The 20,325-nt window shown below is 39.9% G+C and overlaps 1 long non-coding RNA gene across 1 annotated transcript in view; it reads left to right on the top strand.

The window, feature by feature from the left end:
* The window catches only part of LOC108786279, a 45,424-nt gene that overhangs the window by 16,093 nt on the left and 9,006 nt on the right, over positions 1-20,325 (top strand). Inside the window, exon 2 of the long non-coding RNA XR_001941188.1 lies at positions 7,333-7,451. This is a non-coding gene — a long non-coding RNA (uncharacterized LOC108786279). The remainder of the gene's footprint in view (positions 1-7,332; positions 7,452-20,325) is intronic.

Below are 20,325 nucleotides of genomic sequence, written 5' to 3'. Positions count from 1 at the left end.
TTTTAAACGTATATTAAGAAAGCCTTCCTTGTATAGACCTCCAAAAGCCTTGACACTGATGCTAGGTGCATCCATCTTGGATGTGATGTCAACAGCCCCAGAAGACTCCGAGCTCTCTCTAAAGGGGCATTCTGTAGCAGGGTAAGGCAACCTTGCCACTCCAGCTGTGGTAAAACTACAAATCCCATCATGCTTCTGACTGTGGGATTCATGCTTGTGGGTGTTGGTTTTGCAGTGCCTCATGCGACTTGTAGTTCTACAACAGCAGGAGTGCCAAGGTTGCTTACCCCTGCTCTATAATATTCCTCTTCGCTACTACATAAAAGGTTATGTAGGGAGGTGAGGAGAGGAGCTGTGATGGTGGGCAAGCATAGACTAAGCAATCAGACACTCCCGGTGGAGGAGGGTGCTAAGACATGCGAGGGAAGAGAGGGGCCTGTGCTAGGGAATTAATAGTTTTTGGAGTGTCCAATATCTAGCAAGTTCAGAGGCACAGTGCAATAAAAAAAACTAGTTTGTGGAAAGAAAAACAAAAAATCTGCAAGTAAACATATACAGGGTTGTTCACAAAAGGGTGAAGAGTTTGGAGAAGGGAGGAGAAGTGAACAATGTAGGCCAACATAGCTGAACTGGAAAGTGAGCTGAATTGGAGAATTTTTCCAAATCAGCTATGTTGTCCTAGATTGTTCACTTCTCCTGTCTTCTCCTAACTCTTCACCCTTTTGTGAATTGCCCTGCTAAAAATACTTGATTTTGTTTAAGTGCTTTTACTTGCATTTGGTGACAGGGGCTCCCTAAAGGGGGACAGGGACTTGTACTCTGAACATGGATACAAAAACAAGAATGTTATATCTGGATACACGAACCTCATTTGTAAATGTATGGCCCTCGATTTATCAGAAATTTGCATTAAAAACACGGTTTTCAGGGTGAGTCAATATTCTGCAATGCTTTGCTTTCCAATAAAACAGCGGGGGATATATTTATTACATTTTGTATACACTCATTTGTTCCTACACATTGGGCCTGCTTTTCCAAAGTGTCCTTGGGAAGAAGGGCTGCCATACACATCCCACATCCCAGCTGTGTCAAGCAACACAACTGATAACAGGCACTTCATTAACACTTAAGAGGTTTTCCAATATACTGAAAGTCTCTATGTGACCTATTTTATTTGGTGGTGACTGAACATTCCACCTTTTTATAGCATTGATAGATTCAAGAAAGTTTTAGTTCACCGAGTAGACATGGTTATGGGAACTGCTAGAGGTATGTGTGTGTGTATATATACTGTGTAAATATATGTGTATATATATATATATATATCTATATCTAGATATAGATATAGATATATATATATATGATGTAGGGAGAAGTTTTGGGTGGTTTCAGAATCTTGAATGTCGATGTGCCGATCTCCCACTGCCCATCATTTGCATTAAGAAATATGCCCATTCATGTTCACGTGTTGTCCTGGACTAGGGCGGTTCCTCTCTTGGACAGTAAAGGAGAGGACTGCAGCAAACAAGGAGACTGTCAGTTTTGAGTCAAATTAAGCCATGATTTAAAATGTTACCAAGGTTGACACCCTCCAGAATGCCTTCTGGGGGACCTCAAGGTGTACAGCCATGCAGAGCAGACAGCAGCAGCCAGGTAAGACATCCCCCGAAAATAAGACCTAGTGTCTTTTTTCGTGAAAAAAAATAAGACACTGTCTTATTTTCGGGGAAACACGGTAATTTCTTGTACCATTGCAACCATGTTAAATCATTTGTTGATATCTGTTTTCCAGGAAGGTTTTGTCATTCATTGTCTCAATCACGCGTGAGGCTCCGTGCACAAGGAAAAAAAAATCTTCCGTTTATTTTCAGGCATATGACTGTAATTTTCAATTCTCATTGTACTCGGCTGAAAATAACTCACTTTGAATATAAGGATCATTTTGTGTCCTGGTGTGTTAGCTTTGTGACTTGAGTAGTAATGCCGTTTGTATATCTGTGAAACATCTGCCCAAACCCTGGTAGATGTCCTCGTGTATCTATACACATCCACCTTTTTTGAAGGCAGTCTATAATTCAAATTGTATCTTTTAAGTGTCCTAGAACACCCATTTCAGATGAATCGGAAGTTCAAATAAAGGCAACTATATTCATTGCATTTTCATATGGTCCTGTAGCATTCTATGTTTCTCCTCCATGGTTTCTCTAAGTCACCTCATATGTTAGTTTTTGTAATTATGTGTAAGTAACTCATCCCTGTAGGTCTTACAATACCAATTTCTATAGATAATGCTGGTTATTAAGATGGGTTAAGACCCCCCAGCAGGCCACAATTTGTGCCCTGCCTCCTTACGAGTGGGTCAAATGTGCCCATTAGTTGATTACATGATATGCTTTTGCTTATCCTGTTATCCAGCTGGAGCCCTTTTTAACCGTGTTTGTACAATGATAATATATGTTGTATTTCTGCAGCACAGAAAAGCCATGTAAGCAAGTGTCAGATCTCCAACTGCTGGGTTACAGGAGCAGAGTAAATAAAGTCAGGCCTCATGACAAAGAGGTGTTTCTCAACATCCTAATTTAACAAAAGCACTGCTGATTGACACAAGCTAACAAGTCTGCGAGAGCTTTACATTCACCCAGCAGACTAGAAAAGTGGCGTTTTAGCATTTTTCACTGTGCTAATTTGCTGCAGTAGTTGCATCATTTTTTTTGCAGGTGTCACTTTGTGGCATTGCTGCTAGAAATGTTTTATTGTGTGCAGAGAACGCAAGTGCTTTTTTTTTTTTTTTTTTTTTTTTTTTTTTTTTTACTTGAAAAGTGGACCTTCACACAACAAAAACACTTTGCACCATTGCAACCCTCCACAATCTAAAAAGCCAAGTTTTTTTTTTTTTTTTTTTTTTTTGTCTTTCTTTCTCTTTTTTTTTTTTTCCTGCAAGCGAGTCTTGTAAAGGAAGCATTGCTAAGCTCTATGCAGAGCAGCTTGGGTGGCTTACACAGATTAAACAGAAAGTCTTTCGTGTTTTCCAATAGTGTTACAAAATGTCCGTAGAGTCATACACTACTAAGTGGGCATTTATTTCATTTATTTTTTTCTTTAGATTCATGTACGGCCCTTCCTTAAATCCGATTAAAACTTCAGTTGCATAAATACAAAGTTTCCAAAAATATCTACATGTTACCAGGTGCTCGGCTTCTCCCATTCAAAAACTGACTCATGTAATTACTAAATAAAACCTTTTCATGTTTAGTAATGTGGCTACAAGGAGCAGGAGAATAAGAAGCTTGTTCCTGCTGTTTTAAGTTAACATTTTATTAGCTGTGTAGGTGAGGGTGTTTAAAGGGAAAATGGTGCATCTTCCATAAGTAAACCATTTTCAATGCCTTATTTTTGTATGTTCTACATATAGAGATTTATAAAAGTCTAGCGGTAAACTGCTGGTGACATAAGATAACTGGGCAGATGTGTGAACGTTTGGAAATGATCACCCCTGTATATATCCTAGTGGGGCAGAGTTTGATAGAAAGTGCCAGTGCTTAACCCCTTCATGACTGAGGCCTTTTCATTTTTTTTTGCACCCATGTTATATTCCACATTTTAGGCCTGAAAATTACTTAAAACACCAAACATTATATATTTTCTGAAAGCCAAGAACCTATAGAATAAAATGGTGGCAGTTGCAAATTTTTATGTTGCTCGATATTAGCGCAACTCCTTATCAAACCCCAAAATTTAGTGAAAAATATACTTAAAGGACCCAAAACACTATAAAATATCATTTTTCTCAAAATAAAATATAAAAGATGAGGTTACATTGAGTAAATAGATACCTAACATGCCCAGGTTAAAAATTGTGTGCGTCCGCGAGTACCCCAAAAAGTCCATGGACGACGCTTTAAAAGCCCCCACAGGTCATCAATTTAGAGATGCCCTAGAATTATTGCTCTCCGGCATGCGCAGCGATGCCCAACATGTATAGCGCGATTGTCGTTTTCATACATAGGCGCACCCGACGCGTGTTTACGTGGCAACTCGCGGTGGCGGGAGACTTGAAAATTTTTTACAAGTATTTTTAGATTTATTTTATTTCATTTTCATTTTAAAAACTTTTTTTTTTTTTACTTTGATTGCTATCACATGGGGGGCTTACAAGCCCCCCATGTGATAGCAGATGGTGGTGACAGGTACTCTTTAAGGTGATGCTGGGGGTCCAAAAGACGCGACCAAATAAGCGATTGAAGTGCAGATCGCACTTCAATCGCTTACAGCTGGGCTTCGGGAGTCTAGCACAACAGCTATGGGACCGGAAGTGATGCAATCTACATCGCTTCCAGTCCCATAGAACGGGGATGGGATCGACGAACGGAGGATCGTCCATCTCCTCCCCAGCTCCCCACCGACACTAGAGAAGTTGGTCCCGGGCCCGTATGAGGGGCAACAGAGCCCGGGAAGCACAGCTTGGGCGGGGGACCCTTCACCGGGCTGTAGAAGCGATCTTGCGACAGCTGAGTCGCCAGAATCGCTTCTTAGTCTATATAACATGTCCTTTATTTCGAAGGTGGCAGGGGTGAAAAGACCTGCCTATAAAAAGCATTCCATATGTATGGCTCCAAACCTTTGCTTTATCTTCAAATACATCTATACATTTCTTAACTTATCTTGCACATTTTCTATTGCTGGTTTAGTTATTTCTACATTACTTAAAGGAGAACTATGGGGTTAGGGCTTTTCCCCATTGTATCCTCCTGTCACCCTTAGGAGAACTAACTAGCGTCCTCCCGTCACCCAAAGCTACAGCTCGCGGTATACTGAGATGCCGGAACGGATCCCGACAATTCTGTCTAGATCCACCCAGCTGCGTGAGTGACAGCTGGCTCTGCCTATCTAGAGTAAGAGCCAGCTGTACCAGCCCCTCCCTAGTCCGTTCCGCCAGTCAGCGCTGGAGGGTCGGACAGGGGAATCCCTGTAGGGAGCCATGCGTGACAGTCACGGCTCTCTGCAGGGACATGATCAAGAAGTGAGCGAGCGCCGGTATGTGTTCGCTCACTTCCCGATCTACTGAGCCGACCTGTGACAGTTTCATTGTCACAGGTCGGCTCAGATTATGAGGCTGAGTGAAAATAACTCGCCTCATAATTGTCCTTTTAAAGTGTATGTAACCTTCCTTCCTTTTTGAGTAGGAAATGGGTAAAACTCTTATCGGGTAATTTTTTTTGCTGCTTGTCTTGTCCATTGATTTTTTTTCCTTCAATACCTGTCCGGGAGGTACAATAGGAAATTAGAATTTTCATGTTTGAGAGGGGTTATAGGAAAAGATGTCCCTATTGGGGGATTTGCCCTATTGGAGGATTTGATCTCATTTCTTGCTCTAGTGGCAGGTTTCACATCACTTTGTGTCTCAGTGATAATGGTCACTAGGACAATTGGAGGGGCGAATCTCCCAAACATCGACATAGACTGCATTTAAAACTTTACCTGACCTTTCCTCTTTCTAATACTAAAAAAATTGCCTTTACCTACACTTTAAACATAACCATAGAATTCACCATGTGGCCATGTAAAAGCATTTTAATAACATAGTCTCTATTGGCACAGTATAGACTTCGTATTAGGGTGCTTATATTCCATGCCACAGACTATATGTCAAAGTTGGGAATGGAGTCTTTTAAATGGTCAGTACTTGAACCACTTTGGGTTTTCATTGTTTACTTCCTGAGCAAATGCCTAGGTGCCTGACTGTCCTATTGACCCTCTGGCTTTAATACTTTTAGGGCACCTTCATTACTATGCTTTTTCATGCATGTCAAAGAATACAACGGTTAGGCCTTGTTCACATCATATGCAGACCAGATCCGGTCAGGTTTCTGCACACGCGCGATGCGTTTTTTTTTGCATGAAAAGCAGCTGCAGGTGTCAGTGAGCAAACAGGCAGTTTGATAAGGAGGAGTGGTAGGGGGAAGGGGGGTGGATGGAATACTGCATTTGAGGAACTACTAGTATACAATGCCATTCACATTGAAGTACTCACCACAGTTCTCCTTATCTGTCAAGGACATATCCTTATATACTGGGAAAATTCTCCCTGCTATCAAACTCCACTGTTCAGCCTTCTTTCTATTGTTCTTATATTGAAAGTGTCTGCTGTCATATAGCTCAGGGCACTGTTGAACCATACTTATGAATCTCTCTGGGTCACAAAACTGGTCCACCATTTTTCCTTTGCTCTCCAGCTCACAAGGTCACCTTTTCCAAAGACAGGAAGTGACAAAGGAAGATTAGGTCATGACAGATGACCATAGAGGTTTTTTTTCTTTATGGTTATTTTTTCCCATTGAATTGCATTGGGTTGCATTGCGTTGCGTTTTTGATGCGTTCCAGAGCAGGTAAAATAGGGCTTGCCGCAGTTTTTTCACCTGCTCTGGATCTGGTCTGGATCCGCACGCTGCGATGTGAACTGGAGGTCAAAATACCATTGGAATACATTGGACGCAGTTTTGATCCGGTCTGCACCTGCTCTGGTCTGGATCTGCTCCGCGCTTGGTGTGAACAAGGCCTTAGTTATTGTTTTACATGGTGCTAGTTTAAATCTGACACTGGCAGCACATGAAAATGTATGATTGTTAATAACACAATCCAGCTCATTGTCCCGAACTCAGGACAAGGCTGCAGATCTGGAACACCTGAGTACCGTCCTTAGCCCTCATTTGCCTACTTATTTGGTGTCGTCGATGCAAGAATATTAGCATAACAGCTAGGCGATTAGCATTATTGGGAAGGTATTAGCATTTTTTCTTTTGATTCCTTCTGTTATGTCAGGATCCACCTACCATTGGGCAGTATCGAACATATAATACTATTTTGTGTGACGTTTGAGAAGAGAATAACTTCTCCTTTCAATAGTCACCTAAAATATAATGCAAGATTAGGATGTTTCACCAGTACTCTTTTATGTGGTGTCCCGTTCCACCCACCCTAAAGGAAAGAGGCATTCACCACTGATTAGATCTGATAGGACTGATCTTGCTTTTTGTTGTAAATGACCGTCCATAAGCAGATTATTTTATTTCACCTTATTGTTCAATATAGAATATTGGCCTTCACCACTTCCATATGTGATTTGGTCTCTCTAAAGGCACCTTACAAGTCTTTAGAATCTTTTGTATTGTGTGAAAATACTGTTGTCTTTTAGCTGTAAAATGAAATGGTCTTCATGAACATCTATGCCAATGTTTTGCATCTGATTCTTGTTTTCTCGTGTTATAGATACACTTTTGCTGAGTATATTCCGTCTCTTTTTACACCAATATATTCTTTGGACATCTTTTATAGGCATCCACCACATCCTGAGCTGACAAAAACTTCCCCTGAGCTATGAACTGGAACTTCTTCATTGTCTTTGTTGTTTTTCTGGGTTAATGTGAAGTTTGAAGAAAGTCCATCAACCTCAAGTAGTGGAATTTTTACATTTTCTGTTGGAGAAATTGTCAATCCTTGTATTGTGTATTTTTTATACCAAAGGGTGGACAATTCACAGTACTACTAGAGTAGTTTTCTTCTGTGGTATCAATTTGAGTCAACTAAGCAAAAACAGAGGCTGTTTTTGTGTTGTAACCCTGTAAGCCGGGCTGCTTACAACTGTCTGACCTGGTTGTATGTTTACTTTTACATCTTGGTTCAAAAGGTTTGTTGACCTTGTCACCAAACACAGATGTACAGGGTATAAAATTCAAACGGCTGAGATCACACAAACTAGGTTAATGGATGAGGGGGAAAGAGCCTAGCGCAGACAACGCGCCTGCCTTATTGAAAATGAAATATTGCTTTTTAGAGACAGATAGATATAATCACCACTGGGGTTTTTATTTTTTACTATATAATGAAAAAAGTACCGTAATTTGAAAAAAAAAAGTTTTCCCTACCTTTTATATATTAAACATTTATTCTTACCCATATTTTTGGCAAAATATAAAAGATGGGGTCATGTTGGATAAATAGACACCAAACATGTCAAGCCTTCAAATTGCGCGCACCCAGAAAATCGCAAAAAACTATCACATTGAAAATTGGCCACAGGCGACGCTTTAAACTCTTTTACTGCTCATCAGTTTAGTGTTATCAGTAATTAATAGCCCTAAAATTATTGCTCTCACTGCGTTTGTGGTGATATGTAAAAAATGCGGGAACCATACGTGCAATCGTCGTTTTCACACGTAGGCGCACCTGGCACATGTTTGTATGTGGGGTTTGGGGAACTTTAATTTTTTTTTTTTTTTTTTTACTCCATATTATTATTTTATTTTATTTTTTTTACTCTGTCGGGGGTTCCCTCTTCCTGTTCTGGTGGCAATTCAAAATTTTGCATTTCAGAATGACAAACAGGTGGGAAATTTCCCTAGTGGGAAAACTAAAATTTCCCAGCACACTTACCAGCTAGCCTGCAACAAACAAAACTGATTTCACTGTCAGAAGTTGTAACCCTTTCCCACTTTTTGCAAATCAAAAAAAAAACGTTTTGCCTTATAATACACTTTTAGGGCACATTCGCACCATAAGGTGGTGAGCTGCAAGAGCACAACATTTTTATCCGGATGACCACCGGGGGACTACTGCTACAAAATGTTTTTGACAACTTCTGAAGATAAAATTTGGATGTAGTTCATAATGTGACTTCTGTTGTGTGCTTTGGACGTTTTGTTAACCTGTAATATAATGCAATTTTGCTTTGAAACTAAAGTGTGAATACAAGAGGCACTTTTTATTATCTTCTTAAAGGAGAACTATGGGGTTAGGGCTTTTCCCCATAGTTCTCCTTAGGGTAACGGGAGGATACAAACTAGCGTCCTCCCGTCACCCTAAGCTCAGTATACCGTGAGCTACAGCTCGCGGTATACTGAGACGCCGCAATATACCGAGAGCTACAGCTCGCGGTATACTGAGACGCCTCAGCTGAAGCGGATCCTGACATTTATGTCTGGATCCGCCCAGCTGCGTGAGTGACAGCTGGCTCTGCCTATCTAGAGGCAGACCCAGGCTTATCCGCCCCCCCCCCCGTCCGTTCCGTCAGTCAGCGCTGGAGGATCGGGGCGGGGAGGGGGGAATCCAGCCCCTCCCCTTCACGGCAGAGAGCTGTGACAGGATCGAGAAGTGAGCGAACGCCGGTATGTGTTCACTCACCTCCCTATCTACTGAGCCGACCTGTGACAGTTTCATTGTCACAGGTCGGCTAGAACTATGAGGTGAGTGATGAGCACTCACCTCATAGTTCTCCTTTAATTGTAAACTGAACAGGAAGGGGATATAATAGGAATGGCACACCTTATGCCTTGCATTTAGTTTCACTTGGTGCTAGGAATTATTTTTATTTACATATAATTCACACACTATACTGTATATATTTAATTTTGTTTGATCTGTTACATGTTTAAGTCTGTATGCAATTACATGAGGTTTCTAACACAGTATAAGCTTCCCTTCATAAAATACATTAATAAGTCGACACTCCCAAGGATTATGCTATCTGTAGCATAGCAAGGGGTGTATTAAAATGTTCTGTCCTTTCAAGTTCTTATCGTTTACATTTCATATTTCACGTCAACATTTAAAAAAAACCTTTTGTAATGCATTTGCACATGTGTTTTTCGTGCATATTTAATGCCTCAGTGTCTTTAGCCAGTGAAAAGTACAAAATTGCACACAAAATGTGTTTGTGTGTGATACATTTTATATATATACAGGTGAAACTCGAATAATTAGAATATCGTGCAAAAGTTATTGCAGTAAGTGCTGCAAAAGGGGCCCAAACCAAGTACTGAGTACATATGCATGCTTGTACTTTTCAGAGGTCCGATATTGTTCTATGTACAATCCTTGTTTTATTGATTGCATGTAATATTCTACTTTTTTTGAGGTTGTGGATTTGGGGTTTTTATGAGCTGTAAGCCATAATCATCACAATTATGACAAATCACGGCTTGAATGATCTTGCTTTGCATGTAATGAGTCTATCTCATATATTAGTTTCACCTTTTAAGTTGCATTAGTGAAAAAAAATGAACTTTGCACGATATTCTAATTATTCGAGTTTCACCTGTATATAAAACGCACAATTTTCTTTCTCAATTGTGTTGGCTGAATTATTATTTTTAACCTCTTGGGTTGGGTTTCATCTGGTGATTTGGCCAGTAAGAAAATTCCTGTCTTAGGGTACCAACACACCTTGCGATAATCGCGGGAAATCCCGCGATCGTACGATTATCGTAAGGTGTATGGAAGCTGTGCGACCTCTACTACTGTAAGGTCGCACAACTTTTATCTTACCAACATGTTCGAAAACCCGCAGAGAATCATACGATTTTCGGCGGATGTGTAGCATGTTCGTAAGATAAAAGACGGACGGGCCTGTGTGCGCAAGCGCACATTGCCCGTTCGGCATTGCGGTCATCGGAAGTACGATCTGCCTGTCCAAGATAGGCAGATCATACGTTTTTAAAATTACCTTACAACCATTGCAAGACAAAAGTCTTGCGATGGTTGTAAGGTGTGTGCCCAGCATTAGGGTGTCTCCGCTCTATGGAGGAGTAATGGAGCCACACTTGGACAGCAGCATTGACAACCTGTGAAGAGGGTAGTGTGAAGCTGCCCACACACCTTACAATTTATCTGCAGATGTTCTGTGGTCAGATGGAAAAAGTGCAACAGATTGGCCCAGGTGGAGATTACTCCATCCACACACTTAAGTGTAGATGGAGGAATCTGTTGCACCTTTTCCATCTGACCACAGAAAATCTGCAGATAAATTGTAAGGTGTGTGGGCAGCTTAGATGTACTAGCAGATTTTGACCAACAAATTAACACTTTTTAAGCAGTTGTAGTAAAAATCAAAGTTTTACAAATTTGATTCTGCAAGAAACAGGAAATGTTATTGTATGTGTGCAATCTATATGCTGGTGCGTACAATGTTTACATGATACAGCAAGGAACTTGTTGGGATCCATACATATAGTTTCATAGAAATGTTTTAATTTGTAAAGCAGTCTCCTGAAGTCTGTCAGGAAAACTTGCAGTTTCTCAGTTTGGTGTGGATTTGTTTTAATTGTAACTCTTTAGAAGACAAATTCATGTTTGGAGGGAATGTGGTTGATTAGTCTACATAAAGCAGACACAAAATGGTGTCCAGAAATGCATTGTTGGTCTTTGTCCTACTGCATTTCCATACACTCCTGGTCACACCATTAATGGAAATGTTTCATTCCCATGATGTGTCTTAAATACTGTTGCTGAGTGTTCTCAGTGCTCGAAAGTAAAGGTCCACATGAGCATGATTAGGCGTTTCACTGAAGGAGAAACCATCAGCTTTGATTTGGTCACAAAGAGGAAAAACATCACCCTTGTTTCAAGTATGTCTGTTACTGATCTAGGAAATTGACCTCTTACTATTCACCGTTCTGCTTTTTGTTTATTGTCTGCAAAAAGGATTTTTCCTCTAAGGATTTCCTGACTAATCTTAAGATACTGGAACAATCAAAGGATAATTTCTGTTTTCACAGATGACCAGTAGGACTGACGTTAAATCTGTTGTTAAAATAGCCACTGAAATTCTATTTCCATTGTGACATATTCTTTTGGGTACCTGATTTATCTGCCATGACTTAAGCAGCTAACAAAGGGAGAAGGCTTTAAATTCCATGAAATTTGTATGTATCAATCAATTTAAAAGCCCCATCATAGTTTTCATTCAGTAGGGCTAAATGGCTACCCATGGGCATGGTGATTTCCCCTGAGAAATGCAGCGAGTACTGAACATGCATTTGATGAATGTGAAGAAATAGGCAGCATTTTTAATAGATGAAATGTCTTTATTGTACAGTTCTACAAATGTTGGCAGACATTTCGTTCTAGTAAAACCACTTTTAAATTGTATTGTAATATAAATCTGCTTTCTAGGTATCTCCGGCAGTGTATTGAACCTCCTGCGGAAGCATCTCATCAATAATAATCGTTTCGTACATTAAAATGCTGTCAGATTTGACACACTTTATGTGAGTCCTGTTGTGGCCCCAGTTTAGAATTTCAAAGTCTTGCAAATAATCATTTTTATCTACATTTTGGTACTGGAAACTTCTGTTGGTATGCAATAAAATAAACTTGTGCTAAGAACTGTGTAGACTTCCATTGGTAAAGGCGTGTCTTTTTTTCAACCTGACTAACTAAGTAAACTGCTCTTAAATTGACAGTTGCCGTCTGTCGGTTTCTAGTTTTGTTTTTTGGGGTTTTTTTTTTAAGGTTATAGTACATTTTTATTTATTTTTTGTTTATAATCTTTTACATTGTTTAATGTGTTGTATGTATGGAATCTTTTAAAAATGAAAAACAGAGAATAAAAGATTCCCAGAGCAACATGAGTTATCCAAAGAGACATTGAAGCATTTCATTTCCAAAGTTCCGGGTTAAGAGGAGGGGTCCCGAGGCCACTGAGGGCAGGGCAGCGATAGGCTGCTGCACCTGCCTGTCGATACTGAGAGACGGGAGGAGGCGGGAACACTGGTATTGCTTGTTGAGTGTGATGCGTGTCAGTGGACGCACACAGTATGGCTCAATTCACATCCAGAAGCCCACATGCATGGGTGCCTTTTGCAACCTGCTAGGCATAGCAGACATCCGTAAACAAGAGGGGAGAGGCCGCGGTACATCCAGTGAAAAAAAAAATGGAATTGGCAATATTAAAAAAAAAAAAGTACTCAAGTACAAGTTATACATTTGACTTTCTAACAAGTTATCAAATATGCAAGCTTTCAGGATGACCTGTATCTTTCTTCAGGCTCCCCGGTGAAAAGAACTTTAAAACTGGTAGTGTTGCATTTCTAACTTGCCTGAATATGAAATTTCAATATTTTCTTGCAGTGTAAGGATTGCTATGGACATGATTTGTTAGTGCTGACTTCAGCAGACCTGTAGTATAATGGGTTTACTTATGCACTGCAAAAGATAAAGCTTTCTGCACAGTAAAGCAACCTCAAGAACCTCCATTTGTGTACATTAGTAATTTATAGCCAGCAACTGGGGAAAATGTGGAAACCCAGTAACGACACAGGAGCTCACTAGGCTATTGTGTAACCTGCTTCAGTCAGATGTCCAAGAAATGTTACACATAATTTCAAAGTATTTAATATATTTCCTGTATGTAGGTTGTTGCGTTATTAAGGCTAAGATACTTGGTCAGCCATTATTTTTAATTTCAATCGTTTTTATTGAGCATTTTTATGAAGAAAAATCACAAAAGTAACAGAACCACAATACATGTTCGGTCAGAGACATCACGACTGAGCAACAACAGCCATTATTTTTAATAGGTTTTAGCGTTGGTATGATAGTAAAGTAAACAAACCTGGCAACACATATTTTCCTAAACTTCGAGGTTCTCTTGTATCTTGAGTTTATCCTACTTTCTGCGTTTATATCGCTTTTAGTGGAACAAGTTATTGCTGTGGAATGTACAGAATGTTAGCCAGCATGTTAATCTCTCCTGTTTTTTTTTTCTGTGCTATTTCTCCTTCCCATCTAGAAGAGACTTGCTGCTTTTGTCCTTCGTATTAAACGTTTAAACTATTTGTGCATTATTTGCAACAAGGCTGTCCTTTTTAAAGGGTTTTTCCACTTTTGCAGTCATATGTGAGAGGATCTCACTATTCAGTATGTTTGTGTTCCCATTCACACAGCATACTTAAAAATATATATTTCTTACCTTTTTTAGATGTTTCTTTGAAGCAGGCCTTTGGGAAGACTGCACGTTATGATAACTTCAAAAGTAAGTGTGTCCTCTAAGTGGGAACAGAGTTGCTTATCATTAACATACAATACTGCCAATCCTTTAACCCTTTGTTAGAACTAGATCTAGTTTACAGCTCATGAGATCTGCCAGCATAGCACAGACAAGGTTATTGAAAGTAAACATAACTTCCCAAAGCCCCCTCCTTAACATTGCAAAGGTGGGAAAGCTAGGTAGGATTTTTTTTAAGCAAGTAAAAAGCACCTAGAAATGTAATCAGCAATTTTTTTTTCTTTTTAAGTTATGCTATGAGAACAGGAATATACAACAAGTATGAAGGTGTTATCCTAATGTGTCGGCAAAAGTGGAAGTACACTTTGACCCTTTCACTGGCAAGCTCTCAAGCTTTTAACCTCAGCTGGCAGTGCCAATTATGTAATTTTTCCACTTTTTTTATTTACAGGTGAAACTCGAATAATTAGAATATCGTACAAAAGTTCATTTATTTCACTAATGCAACATAAAAGGTGAAACTAATATATGAGATAGACTCATTACATGCAAAGCAAGATAGTTCAAGCCGTGATTTGTCATAATTGTGATGATTATGGCTTACAGATCATGAAAACCCCAAGAACCCCAAATTCACAACCTCAAAAAAGTAGATTATTACATGCAATCAATAAAACAAGGATTGTACATAGAACAATATCGGACCTCTGAAAAGTACAAGCATGCATATGTACTCAGTACTTGGTTTGGGCCCCTTTTGCAGCACTTACTGCCATTACTTTTGCACGATATTCTAATTATTCAAGTTTCACCTGTATATACAGTATATTTTCATGCAGCTTTTAGCGTTTGTAAAAGACCCCCCAAACCATATATTTTCTGAAAGCACTGGCGTTAATAAAAAGATGGCGCTACTAATTGTGTAGGTCCTGTGAATTGGGCAAATGTTTACTAAATCAATATTAAACTGATAAAAATACACAAATGGAGAAAAGCACACTAAAATCAGTATCCATACTAAACGGACCCCTAACATTTCCCTTTTTTAAATAGAAAAAGAAATTGAGGACAATCCTTTTTTTTTTCTTCCTGCTGCCTCAGCACTGAATTAATGTAACGCTCTCGGAGGCTTCCCATTCATTCACATACTGGAGATAATAAATGTTTACGATCAACCAGTTATAAATGGGTAGAAGCCTCTTTACTTAGCTGCGTCTAACCATTCAGAAACTCATGAATGAACAGGAAGTGATGTAAAGCACTTCCTGTTCATTAATAACTGGGGACACATAGTACTATGTGTCCTCAGTTGTTTACAAAGATTGGAGTTATCAGCGATCACACCAGTGTTCTGCACACAGAGGGTTGGTAAATATTATGCATATTTACTGATCCTCCGCTGTCCGCCTTTAAACTGACAGGAAGACAATGTTTCATCTTTCTCTTTTCACTTGTTTCCAGCTCCTCTCTCCTCCCCACTTTGCCACTCCGACAGCTGCGGCTCTCTAAAGCGACCATGAGTTTATAGCAGAAGGGTGAAAATCCACCTACATATGGCATACTGACGTAGCCAGCTGCAAGCGGTTGTGTTTCGCCATATGCCATATGTTGTGGCAGCAAATGGGTTAAGGGGTAAGTTTTTTTGTTTGTTTTTTTTTTAGCAAAATAATCTTGTGTAGCTATTTTTAATTTGCCGTTTACAAAATGCACCTTTCTTGTTCCTTCTTCAGCTAGCTGTAATGATGATCTAAATTTTGGAGAACAATGGACTCCAATTTAATACAAATTAGCAAACTAAACATGAGTTTGTAGTCCATCTTGGGAGGAGCTTGGAGCGGTGGCTACTTTACAACACACAAAGGGATCATGGGGAACAAGAGTAGCCACCCTCCAGAAGGAAGGACAGCGTCGGCATGAATTCAGAGGTGATTTGACGATCTACAGCCGAATGATACATAAATAAGATACGTTTTTGTTAATTATTCAAATGTAATTTAAGATTTTACTCCTGAGTTGTTGTTTTTTTTTAGTTTCACTTTATTAGTCCTTGGATGTAGTGGTTACATTGGTTTTTCTTTTTTTAATGTTTTATCCTGGTTATCCTTTGAATAACACTCTTCCTGTTCCATCATGTCTATGTTTATTTCTATCCACGGAGTCAGCCATAGTTTTCACATAAGCTAGACTTCAAACATGCCTGCCTTTGCTCATCTCCATTACATGATGAATGTTTTGGACTAGTAGTATACGCAAGAAGGATATGTTTGCTTGTGTGTACTTTTCAGCTAACCGGAAGTGACAAGGACACAGCATTTCTGGCAAGATCAACAGGTATTTTCTGTACTTGCTGAAAATGGTCTGAAAAAGAAAACAACAGTGTCAACAGTGTGAGCTCCTGGGGTAGTCTGCAAGAATTGAGCTGTTCTTTTTATGACTTACACAGTTGAGGAAGAAGCCACTAATTTAAAGGGGAAGACTCCGATTACATTAAATAAGGTGGACAAGTAAATTGTACTCAAAGAGGAACTTTACCCATATCTTCAAAAATGACGACAAAGGCACGTTTAGACGTGTGTAGTAATTATAATCTACGAACAGATACTTCTAGATAATTGCCGGCTTTTTATTCTTTGCATACCTTGTTTTTTTCCCCCTAGTCTTCTGACCGTGGACATTTTTACTAAGGGCAGGTTACTAGAGCACCAATTACTTCCTGGAACTCTGGCACACGTGACTAGAACATGTGACCATGCACATCATCTCAGGGGAGGATAATGCCTTTCCCTGAGATCTCGTGAGATTACAGAAGAGATTTCCCAGCCATGTTCTGCTGATATAACCTTCCCAAGATACAATGCTACATCACTTGTGCCAAAGTAGACCAGGAAGTAGAAAACAAATTCTAAGTAAATAAAAAATAAGTTTATTTAGCTAATGAATATGAGATGATTTCATATCAGCATGCAGAGCTGTATGCTGATGTGATTTTTAGTCAAAGGGGGTAAAGGTCCACTTTTTAAGTCTCTTGGTTCACACTCAGCGTTTTGTAGCGCTTTTTCTGCCCTAGAAAACACTCCAAAAATTTGCCCCCAAAAAATCCCATTTATTTCTATGGCCCTGTTCACATCTGAGCGTTTTGTCGCAATAAACAAAAGGCCTGTCGCTGTAAAAAGTACAGGAGTTTTTTTCCCCCCGGCATATTACAGCTCATTTTTGCCCCGTAGCCTCAATAGGAAACACTTGAAAATGCGCGTTTGTGTGAGACGCGCGTAAAAAGTGCATAAAAATGCTGATGCTGAGGTGTGATTTTTGTGATGTTTCCAAAAATGACTGTGTTGTGTGTGTGTCTTGCCCCATTTATGACTTTCTTCACTATTATCAAGTTATATTTCCTTCAATGGGCCAGCTATCAATGCATCTCTAAAGTAATGTTTACAGTCTTATCTGAAATGGGTGCCTTTAAGTACAGTTATCTACTTTCATATGAATGGGACGTTCCATATATATCTGGTAATGAGGAAAAAAAGCTTTGTTGTGGCATAGTTAATACTAAAAGTTAGAATTGAACATGTAAACAGGAAATTTAATGTCAAATGTAAGATGAGAGGTGTTCTTTTGACTTCTTAAATGTGCTGTTAGAAGAGTGGAAGCTTTTTTTTCCTCTTTTTAGTCCTAGACACATTTTGTAGTCCTATTTAACCAGTTCTTCACCAACAGGAGAAGTCAAGTAGCTACAGAACCATTGGACAAGTAGTGGTTCCACAGAAATCAATGATCTTTGTGTTGTCACTGGCTGGTTGTGTAAAGTAGCATTATTGGTTACTTACTGCACAAATATAAAGGATTATTGTGACAGCACCATTTCGTAGATTGTTTGGCAGATGCATGGGTGTCACAAATGAAAAGCACTTAAAGGAGAACTATCATGTGAGTGATTTTTCGCTCGCTCACTTTCCAATCATCTCCCTGCAGAGAGTGGTGAGCTTTCAGTCACCGCTCCCCGCAGTGATTCCCCCCTCCCCTCTCGGTCGGATCCTCCAGTGCTGACTGGAGGAACGAACGGGGGAGTGGGCGGTCACATCTGGCTCTGCCTCTAGATAGATTGACAGTGACAGTGAGCTCTGCCTATCAGCTAGCTGGGTGGATCTCAACAGTATTGTCAGGATCCGTCTCTGCTGCGACGCTCTCGGTATATAGCGAGCCATAACACTCTAAATACTGAGCTTTGGATCATGATTGGAGGTTAGTATATGTCCTCCCGTGAACCTTAAGAGAACTATGGGATAAAAAGTTTACCCCATAGTTCTCTGTTAAGTAATCCCTGATTGTCTACAATTTTTTATTTTTTTTTAACCTTTTCTAAAACTGATTGTACCCCTATTGTTTTAAAGGAGAACTATGAGGCGAGTGATTTTCACTCAACCTCATAGTTCGAGCCGACGTGTGACAATGCAACTGTCGTACGTCGGCTCAATAGATCAGGAAGTGAGCGAACACATACCATCGCTCGCTTACTTCTCGATCCTGTCCCTGCAGAGAGCCGTGGCTGTCACTTATGGCTCCCTGCAAGGATTCCCCCCCCTCCCCGCTCCGATCCTCCAGCGCTGACTGGCGGAACGGACGGGGTAGAGGGCGGGCACAGCTGGCTCTGCCTCTAGATAGGCAGAGCCAGCTGTCAATCACGCAGCTGGGTGGATCTCGACAGTAATGTCGGGATCTGTCCCGGCTGCGGCGGTCTCAGTATACTGAGACTTTGGTTCACGGGAGGACGCTAGTTTATGTCCTCCCGTGACCCTGAGGAGAACTATGGGGAAAAACTTGAAGCAGAGATCTGCTTTATCAGCTTCTTCTCTCTGGCTTCTCTCACCTGACAGGTGAATGCGGAAGTGATGTAATACACATCACTTCTGCATTCACAGCCCGGACGGGGATCAGCAAGGAGCTGATCTCCCGTCCTCCTCCTCCTGACGCCCTCGGAGCCGGTCCCGGGATCCAAGATGGGGCAGCGGTAACGGGTGTGTGCATTGAACGGGTCTTTTCTGCCCGTGCGTGCCCGCTAGGGGGCGCGCGCGAGCAGAAAAAAATTGCCGTCTGGAGACGGCAACCCGCAGATGCAGCAGTGCCGTCCGTCCGTTTTTTTACTACGGGCGGACGGCAAGAGGTTAATGGGGTGATGCAGATGTTTTGGATCAAGAATCTTTAACACAATTCTGCAGTACACCACCCCCATTCACTTCAGGATATTATAAAATGTGAGTTTGCAAATATTATGAATAGCTGTACTTTTACAATTCCATTTTTGTTTTGCAATTAGTTTAACAGCAATACTATAATGTATTGAACTTCTGTATATAAGTAGCTAGTTATTTTGTAAATAAATGATATGTAAATGTAGATCATTTTGGCATCCTGTTTTAATTATTGTTGAACTTGTAAACTTAATTTGGTCTTTCTGATTTTCCCATGGAACATAGGATTTATGTTAGCCATGACATGTTCAAGTGGGACTCCAGCTTGCATAGATAATTTTTAACCTCCAGTGAATGTAGTATGAATAGTTTATAGCTTTGTCAGCAGTTACATGTATGTTTGTAAATATTGCATAAACCAAACCATCTAATATGTAATTGGAGAGACTTTTTTGATACACAAGTGACTTCTGGTTCAAAATGCAAAAATTAATTTGGTAACCAGAACTCCCTGAAGGTTTACAGATGGCTGATAGGGGTTTAGGGGTTTAGGGGTTTCCATTTTCCACAATTTACTATTCCATCCTAAAGGAAAAGAAAATATTTGGCTTTTAGTTATGTGTTCTCATTCCCCAAACTGGAGCTGAAGGGTGCTCTAAGGGCTTCAGTAGACCAAACTAGTATTCACAGGCCTAGATTGAACAGCTGATATTAGTTGCTAGATCCAGCTCTTCTTCCTTCTTTCTTGTTCCTTTTCTTGTACTAATTTGCCATTAGATGGAAAGTTATTTGCATGCAGTCCCTAACAGCAGCCAACATTAAAACAAATAGCCATACAATTTTAAAATTAAACTCTTTACGAATCCCCATCTGAGATGTGGCTTCGTGTTTGATGTTCCATTCTACTGCATCCACCATATTCAACAGAAGATCGTTAAACGTTTGATAAGACTTAAAAGTGTAACAGTATTTCCACACCTCATTGCCATTTGTAAATCTTTGCATTTTCTCCATAAATCAACAAGAATGTTAAAAGAAAGTATTGCACATTTATCTGCATTGCTTGGTAAGGAATACATTTATGTTTCTCAAAGTAGTGATCTTGCTTACACTTAAAAAAACAAGCGACCAAAGCAGAAAAAAAAAAAATCAAAAGGTTAAATTATAATAATGCAGAAAAAGAAAAGTATATGAGGAATGGCAGTCATGTTACTGTAGTCTGTAATATTCTGTGTCTGAACCATGGGGTTATTATTATCGTTTAGCCTTACATCTCAGAATGCGCCACTTTTTATCTGATGTATTTAGTATTCTTCCTGTGAGAGGAGAAGTATTAGGCATTTAAGCCCCATAGAG

Source organism: Nanorana parkeri, unplaced genomic scaffold (assembly GCF_000935625.1).
Source record: "Nanorana parkeri isolate BGI_ZX_2015 unplaced genomic scaffold, ASM93562v1 scaffold200, whole genome shotgun sequence".
Taxonomy (NCBI): domain Eukaryota; kingdom Metazoa; phylum Chordata; class Amphibia; order Anura; family Dicroglossidae; genus Nanorana; species Nanorana parkeri.
This window is presented reverse-complemented; position numbering and strand designations above follow the sequence as displayed.